Genomic DNA, 12177 nt, shown 5'->3' with positions numbered 1-12177 from the left:
TATTATATTTATTATATCAAAAATTTATTATATTTATTATATTTTTAGTCATAACGTGAGCGAATTGAAACTCTGATTAAGCAACTTTGCTTAAAATAATATCAATTTGAATAAAGTCAAGAATTAATTATATGATAAATTAGTCTTATTTATATATAATAATGTAATATGTTTATTTCAGAGAAAATTTTTTTGTCGAAAAAGATTTCGGCTGCAAATTCAGAATATATATATCTATATTTACACAAAAAATATGTATTTAAGCACTAACATCCACTTCGATCTAATACAGGATTTCTCATTTCTTCATTTAATTAGATTTATTCTTATCGATCTAAAAATTTGCATTATAATATATTTATTTCAATTGATGATTTCAAATGAAATTAATGCTTTTGCTTGAATATATTCGCTAAAATATGTTCGAATTATATATTTAATTTTATGATAAATAATTAAATCGAAACTGTCGATTAAATCTTTAGTAACAAGTCAATTATTTTCAGTCGATGCAAAAGTCTAAGAGTTATACCGAAATAATAATTACATATTATAATTAACCATATTATACCATACATACCATATTATGATTAATATGATAGTTTAATATGTATTGATATATATTTTTCTTAAAATACGAATAAAATTTGTTTCATGCAATAAAATATCCATAAAAATGCAATCAAGGATGCATTTTTATGGATATTTTAATAATATTGGTTGTATAATTATTGTTAATGAAATTCATTGTGGCAAAAATTTATACATTTTTAATCACGCCTCGTCAAGTTATTATTGTATTATCTTTTATAGGAAGTTCTATGATTTAAGACATTAATTAATTATTTAAAATGATTCTGTTATTAAATACACAAGTAAAGTTTTTTAACATTTTGTGACTTAAGAACGATATAATTGAAAGATTCCGTAGAAGCGTTTGTCATAAGCTTTTCTGGTTGCATACGAAAGGTGCATTTGTCTGATTTCAATTGATGTATATCCCTTTATTTCTTTGTTGAAAAAGATGAATAATTTAAATGATTAAATTAAATTAAATTAATTTAAATGATTTAAATTAAATTTATTTATGAATTATTACTCAATTATTACTGAATTTCATACAATAATTTACATATTATCTCTAATTTCTAATCCATTTCTTCGGCTACATAATATATAATATTTTATTTTTCTCTAAATTCGTATTTGATATCTATGTATTTATTAATACATGTCATAGAGTATATAATAACATTGTGCATATTGTTGAATATAAAATGACCGATTTATATTAAAATGACCAAATTATATTAACAAAGTGAATTAATTTATTTATTTGACACACGTAATAATAAATTGATGTAACATATGTATCTTGTTATATATGTATATATAAATACGTAAAGAGCACTACGAAGATTTATCAACAATTTGTGAAAATGAGGTATAGTAGAAAAACTGGAGACTAAGATTTTTATTACTATGGTTCTGAAGAAATCTACAATAGTAACCTTGCCATTCATTTAAATGAAATGCTACATTAATTTGTTTTATGTGAATTTAAAAAAACTCGGTACAAAATATTCTTTCTATTTTTATTGTTTTCCATTTAATCGTATTCTTTAATATTATGTGCGTGATTAACAGTTCTTAAATATACAGATATAAATTAAATTATTTTTTTTGTCGTGTATTAATATTAATCTTCGGTGAAATAAATAGATGAGGTGTAGCATGTCATAGCAAGATACAAAAAAATAAACTTCTATAAATGTTTAAAAAATACTGCACGCAACTTGACATTTTATGTAGCTAGAGTTGCAATATTGTCAGCATAATACTAAATTAGCGAACTTACTGATGAAGTATAGCATGCATATATCCCACCTGGTAGAAGGTTAATCTAAGAAATTATTGTTGTTTTGATGTAATTAAATAGTTTTGCCTCGGAGGAATTATAACATGTATTGCATCATATATTTGTAGTCATAAATATATACAATGTAATTATTAATTTATATACGCGGAAAAATGTTGCTTATTAAATGTGTTTTTCTCCAGTGATTAGTATCAACATATGTAAATGTGTAAAAAATAAATTCAAGTATAACCGATTTGGTAATAATGTAATATATGTGCCACTTTATAGTAATGAATGAATAATGCTAAGAACTGATATTCTTGAAGTAATATTCTTTAAGAATATATTCTTTAAGAAGAATCTTTTATTTAATATTTTAATCAATACTGCGCGCGCATATGTGTGTGTGTGTGTGTGTGTGTGTGTGTGTGTGTGTGTGTGTGTGTGTGTGCGTGTGTATGTGTGAGTGTGTGTATGCATTATTAAAAATGTAGAGAAAAATAAAGTTATCAAAATATTCTGTAAATAATGTAAATATGGTAACAAATTAAGAAAACGTCATAATTATTATATTAGCGTAATTATTATATTAGATATAAAGCTAAAATAATTATGTATGTATATAAATAATATAAATTATAATACAAACATATATGATAGAAGTATTTAAAAAAGTACTTAAAGAAGGTATTAAAAAAATGATATAAACATATGTGATAAAAATATCTAAACAGATTTTTTTTTATCGCACAATAAAATTTTTTTAAATATTTTTATCTGACATTATATTATATTTAATATGTAAACTTATAATAGAATTGTAACTATTCTGTGAGATAATTCTTAATTCGTCAATAACAGGAATCAGTTACAATTTGTTGTATAGGTATTGTAGAAAATATGTAAGCTATCTGAATGTAAATCTTAACGACGAGATTATTATTAATTAAAAAAATAAGATATTTTGAATTGTAATTCCGTTACATTTCAATAAAACTTAGAAACCAAATTCTACAAGTTTCAAGTCTTTTAAATGAAGAAATAGTCTAGAGTTGTAATTCACTATGATTGCAATATTTTCAAATATAATTTAATTTTATTCTAATACATTTTACATCTATTTTATCGGAAATGTTACATATAGTTTATATATTTTTTCATAGAAATAAAGCCACTATTATTTACGGAATCACTTATTAAAAATTAAACATTTAATGTAATCATTAATTAACAGTGTATTATATAATTATAATATACTGAGGAAAAAAGTTGCTGTTTAAAAAGAATATTAATTGATTCAACTAAATGTAGTAGCTGTCAAGCAAATATTTGTTAATTCAAACCAATAACATGGTTTAAATTACAAAATTTTGTTAATCTAAGTACATAAATATTTGAATTAAAAATTATTACAAACTAAACGCATTTAGTGAAATTAATAACTTTTTTCTCAGCGTAATTATGAGCATATTTTTAAATAAAGTAGTAAATGGAAATATTTTAAATAATGCTAATGATAAATATGTATAGTAAATTAAAATCTTATTTTGTATCTCTTAATAATAAAGATATTAAAAGTACATATAAGTATATTAAAAGTATATAAAGTTAAAATGAATCGTTTTTATATTGTATTTATATGAATCATTTTTATATTGTATTTTTATTGTATATTTATAATTTTGTTATTGCGGATCAGGCGAATTGCGCGCCTATTGCATTGCAACCATTACTTATACTGTGTCTGCTGTAAAGTTTCCGATTACATTCGATTCTTATAGACTTATATAGACTCTTTTTATAAAGTAAAATGGGTAATGATGATAATTTATCAATATTTATATATTTCAAATTCTCAAGAAAATACATAAATGTTAATAAACTCTCGTGCACATAGCGGTAATAAGGCAATTGCACAACATACGATGTGATTGCAAATCTATTATACGTCCCTGATTGTCTTAATCATGAGGGTTATATGTTTATGAGACCGTGACATATGTATCTAATAACAGAATATAATAACAGAATTTCTTAATCGATATCCATTTTTCTGTCTCTACGTCATCGTTTAAATATATGTAGAAAAACAAACAGGAAAATACATTATCTGTTGCAATTCCTTCTTCCTTTCAATCCATTTCCTTCTTATGTACTTAAAACGTAATTTATCTGAATTATAAGGATTATTACACTGAAAAAAAAGATGTATTAACACGATTATTTTAAAATAATTTTATTCATTTAATAACATTTTATTCATTAATAAAACAAATACATCAAACTCTTGTTCTAACAAAACTTATTTATTTTATTAATGCTATTGACTCAACGAGATTACTTTTAATTTAAATAATGCTGTTGATACAACATCATTTCTTTACACGAATTAGCTGATATTCGCATATATCTTTTTTCCTTTGAACTATTCTCATTCGGATAAGTATGACAAAAGTAAACTGATTCAATGTCATTTTTTTATACAAGGGAGTATACAAAGGATTACAACTATCGTCTACATAAAAACAATTACAATGATATAATAAAAATTCCAGAAAAGTCTAGTGCTTAATATTAAAAACCTTAATCTTGAAGCAAGAACGTGTGCAATCTGAAAATCTTGATATGACCACAAGAAGTTACAAGATCTTGTCTTACACCTGTACATGATGTCATTTCAGGAATGAATTTTATTACATTTTATTACAAAGTATCAGTTAGCAATAATAATTTGTTATTGTATATAGTTATTGGGTCTCTTCTCAAACATTTACAGATACAAATTGTCCATGAAAATGTGATGATGTATTGCTATGTAAAGTAATAATTAAAACTATTGAGAATTTACGCAAATTAAAATATCGCAAGATTTTAATATTTGTATTACTCCAACGAAGATGATCAAAATTATAGCACATAATAGTATGTATAGCAAACATTAAGGTCTGTATATTAATGTATGTATAGCAAACATTAAGGTCAGAACTCAAAAGAATAAACTCTGTTATGTTCTTCTGTGCTTCTTGATAACTTATTTTATACTGATACAAACACAAGTAACGAAAAAATTGACAATTGTAAGTTGAAAATTCAAAGAAGAAGGAAAAGATGATGGGAAATATTTAAGAAGGGAAAAGTGCTTTCATAACGGGAGAGTATATTTCTAAAGATTCTGTGTCACTTTATAAATTAAGTCCATTCTTTTGTCTCTTTATAAAAATCATCTTGGAAATCTTTTGTTATAAGATGGTTCCCTATCTAAAATTCTGACTTTGTTCCAATCAAAATTACGATTAAGTGAGATCCGGTGATTAGATATGACACTTGATGAGCCTGATATTTTATTAATGTCCAACGAATGCGATTCTTGTTTTTAATTGCCTTTTTGTCTGACCAATGTATGATACATCACAATCATGGCATGAGATCCTATAGATAACATCATATGCTGCTATCCTAAGAGTATCTTTTCGAGTTGTGATGTATTTTTTCAGAGTGTTCGGAATGTAGGTTTTAAATTGACACTTTTGGTTATGTTGGAAAAAGATTCTGAGATGATCCTTACAATTAAGTATTTATTATAATCTCTAGCTTGATTTTTGGTAGTTCATTGTAAGAATGGAACTTAATTCTCATTTGAATTGAGGAGAATATAAAAGGAATTATTGTCGATTTTTTCATACTTGTGTCTGTATCATTTTAAAATAAGTTATCAAGAAGCACAGAAGAACATGATATATTTTATATCTTTTCTGGTTTTAATACTGCTTGTTATATATACTAATATGCGTTATAATTTTGATCATCTTCGTTGGAATAATAGGTATTAATATAAATCTTGCGACGTTTTAATTTGCATAAATTCTAAATAATTTTAATTATTAATTTTAATTATTACTTTACATAGCAATACATTATCACGTTTTTCATGAGTAATTTGTATTTGTAAGCGTTTGAGAAGGGACCCAATAATCGTATATAATGGCAAATTATTATTGCTAACTGATACTTTATAATAAAATGAGATTCATTCCTGAAATGGACAGGTGTAAGACAAAATCTTGTAACTTCTTCTGGTCATATCAAAGTTTTTGGATTGCACACGTTACTTCAAAATTGAGATTTTTAATATTATAAGCGCTAGAAATTTTTATTATGTCATAGTAATTGTTTTTATGTAGATGGTAGTTGTAACATTGAAAATGATCGGATGGAAGGTGGAAACGTCTATTTTGATTAGTTAAATATAATGTTTAATAATTTATAACAATAGCGAAGAATATCTTGCTTGTGCTCTGAGCCTTTTAATGGATTATTTTTTATTTGAATTAAGAATTATATATAATATATTATATATAATATAAAATTTATATTGTAATTTTCGTTAATTTTTCATCAAATGCATTTGTATGTCTGCAACTTCCTTTATTCCATATATCATTTCCTTATTTTAAAAGTAATAAAACTAAAAAAATTAAGATTTTTAGAAAAACTATTTTTCAACTTTAGAATAAAAAAAATTATTGATTAATTAAATAATAGCAAAAAGAACATATTTTTAATGTAATCATATATTATTTTTTACAATCCTTAAAAAACTACCTTTTTTGAATTTGACGATTTTTTATAAAAAAAATTTAAATCTGATTTAATAAAATTAAATCACAGTATTGAAAATAAACAAAATTTTCGAACAAGTACAATGCATCAGACTTATAATAATCTTATTGCCTTATCAATTATGTTTCGTTACGAAGACACGATGCAATCACAGCAAATGTGACATGTAATTGTTAAATATTTATATAAAAGACACATCGTATGTAGAGGCATTTTGTTATTTGAATTATGTTTTTTTTAATACAATATTAAAAAAGATATTTCTTCATTAAATATGCAGTACGTACCTTCGCGATTCTCGTAGATCGCGCGGCGAGATAAGCGAACTGTATATAAACCGTGACTTTTTGACATTTTCATTTACTTACTGAGGTAAACCTACTAAATGTGAAATCTACCTTTCCAGTTGCGGCAATAGCGTTAGATGTATTTATGACGTCGTGAAATTAAATTAATTAGATGACGCAGAATAACCGGATTGTAATCGCGAATTTGATTGTAGAGTTTTAATAAAGGAAAAACTTTATATGATAATTAATATTTATATAAAATGGAGCATTGGATATTCGAAATAAGTCGTCAATTACTTAGAGATGAAAATTCTTCTCTAGTTCAGAATTATGTTATCAAAAATATTATTAAATATTCCAGTAAGAAAATATTTCACTTTGTATGTGTACTGAAAGAAAAAATGGTAGTGTCATTTTTTGTTCAATTACTATTACTTTATTATTTATATTTTAATTTATTATTATTTACTATAATTTTAATTATTTTTGATGTCAACTATATATTTTTTAAAAGAGTCATTTGCATTATGCCTAGTTTGCTTCAATCATGATTCATGATATAATTAAATATATTAATTAAATATATTAATTCAACTCACAGAATACGAAACAAAGGATTTTAGTTGCCAAATTGAAATTTAGTGAACGAATCTTATTAGAGAGTTTTGCAATGTGAATCCAGATACAGTAAAGTAGACACGCTAAAGTCATGTTATACTTTTTTAAATTAGTTGTTAAGAAAAAGATAATGTAACTTTAGCGTCCATCTGGATTCAAACGATTTTGCAAAAACTTCTTCCAACTTCCTCTTTAAAACTACAAAAATATTGTTAATTACTCTTTTTGATACAAGGATGTCTTCATTAAGATATTGGATATATTTCAAGTTACTATATGACTGTTGATCATCATATATATACAAAATCCAACCGTGCGACATCTATCTAGGATTTAGCTAGGATTTAGCTTAATAAAATATCAAATATATTTTAGACGTTACTTTAATGTCTTCGGTACAATCCATTATCGTCGTTACCACAGAAAGAATGTAGAGAAATTGAATAAGATCATTTCTACATATAGCAAATTTATATAATAGTAAATTTTGAACAGTTTCAGTTCAGTTTCAGAGGACTCATTTTATAAGATTGTGTCTACACAACTTTTTAATCCTTTTTTAATGCTCTACAATCCTAATCATGTTTCAATGCTGTTTATCCGGCTTTAATTTCTCTAAGAAACTGAGCACAATCGTTTATTTATTATTATAGCAGTAATAATATTTACTAACATTATAGCAATAATAATTGTAAAAATGGAGTTTCTAATAACAATTACTTTATGCAATTATAATCATAAATATTATAATAAAATATTTTTCTGTCAATATGTGTTTATGGAAAAATATATATTTGGATTTAATTGTGTTAACGACATAATTGTAATTAGTGTATCCGGTGAATACATCTAATATTTGAATAAATGAATAAAAAATGAATGAAAGTACTCATTTGAATACACTTCTTTTTTATTCATCAAGAAACGAATAAATACTTTTTCACTCCATTTGAATGAATATTTTTCGAATATGATTACGAATATTTTCATTTTGTATTCACTTTTATTCTATATTATCCGCATATTATTGCAAGCTCGCAAGAGAAAACAAAAATCTATAAAAATAATGGCTATGCGCGCTAATACCGATTACACTGCGCCTTATCTACGTCCATTCAATGGGCATTTGTTTAACTTATAGGTTAAACAAAGATATTTTTATTGGAAATAAATAATATATCTCGGAATTTAATGTTCATAGATCATAATGAACGACGCGTCCAAGATATCTTATAATATGTTTATGATATTACTGTGATATAACCGGAATTATATCGGAATATGTATGGCGTTCTATCAAATAGATATTTATAAATTAAAAACGTATTACTTTCTAAAATATTTTTCAAAGTTTCCTTCATAAAATTTGAATATTGCAATGACAATGAAAATTGCAAAAAAAAATAAATAAAATTCATTTTTTTTACTGAAAGTCATTAAAGTGCTGGTTATAGTTAAGAGTAATGATCGCTTATTGGAACTTTTTTTCAGTTTATATTTTATTTGAATGAATATGAATACTTGTTAAATATATATTTCTTGTAAATAAATATTTTTTGAAAATCCAATAAATGAATGTATGATTACACTTTTTTAAATGAAAATTTTGAATAAATACAATTTGGAGTTCAATTACAATTTTTTGTATTTATACTAATTATAATTGATGAACTTTGGACTGACGACCAAAGCAGATGAACTTTGGACTGATTACCAAAGCAGATTTTATGTAAACCGTTTTACATAAAAAATTCAATGCTTTCTCTGATGAAAAAAATTGTCTCATAACAGTTAAAAAATTGTTTTAATTTAAAGTTTATGAAAATTTTTGAAAAAAATATATCAAATTTTTTCAGATTTTATTAGTTTTTTTTTCGAAAATTAATGGAATGAGAAATTTAAAAAAATCTTAAAATATTTCAGAATTTACATACGTAAAGAATTGTAGAAAAAATGTAGACTTTTTCAACATTTTTGAAAAGTGTTTCAATTTCTAAATGAAAAATTTTTTGAAGGTTATAAAATCATATAGAAATTTTGGAAAATTTTAAACTTTATAAAAATTCACAGAAATTTATAAAAATTTTGAAAAATTATATGAAGAATTCTATGAAGAAAAATTTTCACCAAAATTAATATGAAGTTGTTATAAGATATAATACGCTATAGTTATAAGTATAAAGAAGAAAGTATAAATAATAATTAAAAAATACATTTTTGTCAGGGAATGGAAGTAACTCGTTACTTATAACAAAGTTATAGTACAAGTTATTTTTTTAGTAACTTAACTGCATTACTTTTGGTAACGATAACTAAATAACATGTACTTGAATTTTTTTGGTAACGGTAATGAATTTTACATTAACTTTTATCGTTACTTTTACTTACTTTGCACATGATTGGACACAATTCAATTAGACACAATTAGACACAAGTCACTCATACCACTTGATATAAAAAAGCCCTTAGGCACGCGTTCGCTATGATATATTGGAGATCATCGATTTTAAAAAAGTAACGAAAAAATAACAAAAAATTACTTTCTGAAGTAACGGTAACTGTAACTTGTTATTTTTAAAAAATAAATTTCTTTCCATTTCCTGATTTTTGTTGTGTTTATAATGCTGTTTTTATATTAAACAATTTCTCTCTCTCTCTCTCTCTCTCTCTCTCTCTCTCTCTCTCTCTCGCAATCTTTTTCTCTTCCTTTTTTTCTATTTTTTTATTATAAAGAGTTAAAGTGTAATTGGCATCGCGCTCTTTTCAACTGATGCATAAATGATGACATAACAGCGACAACAACAACGAAATTGCAACACTCGTTCAAATACCGGAGGCGAGTATGCGGAGAAAGCAGATATTTATCCGCCTCATTCGTCCGTTCGTTCACTTGCTCGCTCGCTTGCACATGCTCAAACAACCTGTGGCAGCGGAATTTTCTGAGATCGGTAAATCGACCGATCTTGGCCAATCTGATCGTCGATATACAAACTGGACAATCATCAGAACCCGATATAGACTGTATCTCTTCCTCTCTGATTTTCTGACATCACCGTTTGCAACTTGTTTACTGACTGGTTATTTCAAAGATGTCGCAATTGATGTCACACCGGACGATCATAATCGGCACTTGTCAATAAAATTATCCTTTTAATTCTTCTCCTTAATAATGAGATTTTTCGTGCAACACAACCCTTTCAATTTCCTCATGCACGTAAGAAGAAAGATTCGTAGAAAAGAAGGTATGTGAATCTGGAATGCTAGAAAATTCATAAAATTATTTTACGTTTAATCGATCGTTTTATAGTTTTTTTGAAACATATTATTCTTGCATCTTAAGTTCATTTTTAGTTCTGTTAATTTTTATTAATTCATGATTAATTAACTGCAAACGCGTCAAAATAAAATTAAGAAATACATTTATTTTTGCAATTAAGTTGCATATTATTTTTGGTATTTTCTCTTTATCTTGCATCATACTGGTTTTTGTACTTGTCTGCGACCTACTTATCGAAGACAGTGTAAACTCACTTTTCACTCTTACATTTTTTTAATTCCAAAGAAATTAGTAAATATTACGTAATTTTAGGTAAACTTAATTTTAGGTATTTTACATATATACTGTGTATCACAAAAATTAAGTACATGAAATGCGAATATTAGGAAGTTTTTGCACGTCGATCCAGATACGGTGAACGCTAAAGTCACGTTATCCTTTTTAATTAATTGTTAACAAGAAGATAACGTGATCTTAGCGTTCACTATATCTGGATAAACGCGATATTGCAAAAACTCCTTATTTGCTTTTTATTTAACTTAAACCGAAAAGAAATAACGTTATATCCTTGTACTTTTCTAATCGCTATCTAATCGCGCATAGGTACGCAACGGTGAATTATGTCATTTATATTTATATTTCAGTCTTTATTATATTCAAGTCTTCAATTGAGGGAACAGGAACGCATCAATCTTTTGTATTTTTATTACGAAGATTATCGTATTACTTGTCGAATAAGCGGTCGCGAGCGGAATGATGCAAGAGATTCGAAGCAACCTCTAAAAACAGAAACATTGGCATTAACATTTTAGTTAAGCATATCTCGCAAAAATGGATCGATTTTATCGAACATGTTCTCGTTGGCTGACCCGCATTCGCCACTTGGTTGGCGTAAAAGAGTGCAGGTAAAAAAGTGCGGTAAAAGTAAAGTCGCAGTATAGGCAGCTTTGTGCGCGTTTGTGAGCGCGCGACTTTGCGAGTTTCCTTGCAGAAGCACGCTGCGTTTCCCAATTAGACGCGATCGATTTCGCAATTTGTTACAGGACTGAAACACGACAACTAAAAGATCAGTCTTGTATTGATACAAAAAGTATGTGTGCAACATGAGATATTGGCGACATGTTCGCGTTTCGCGCAGAATAACGAAAATGAGTTTAAGATCACGCGACGCGCATGATTTCCCTTCTAGTGTAGAAAGCATTGCTTGTTTCACATGCATTTTTATGGTACTGGTATTGTAATTATAGAAGAATTAAAATTTTTATTATATGTATATACATTATATCCAGAATTGATTTTACATATGTGGCATTTTTTCCAAGCTATCTTTTTTTTAAAATCTATTTATTATGTTATTTTTTTTATCTTTGCTTGGATACTTGGAATTTTTTGATGTAGTGAAATTAGTATTTATTATATTTTACACAGCACCACAGGAAATGTTACAATAAAAAACTAAACTTTAATAAATATTTGTTTAAGTAATATATATAATTAGCTAAATATTTACT

Source organism: Atta colombica, unplaced genomic scaffold, assembly GCF_001594045.1.
Source record: "Atta colombica isolate Treedump-2 unplaced genomic scaffold, Acol1.0 scaffold175, whole genome shotgun sequence".
In the NCBI taxonomy this organism is placed as follows: Eukaryota; Metazoa; Arthropoda; class Insecta; order Hymenoptera; family Formicidae; genus Atta; species Atta colombica.
The sequence above is the reverse complement of the archived record's forward strand: the minus strand, read 5'-3'. Positions refer to the sequence as shown.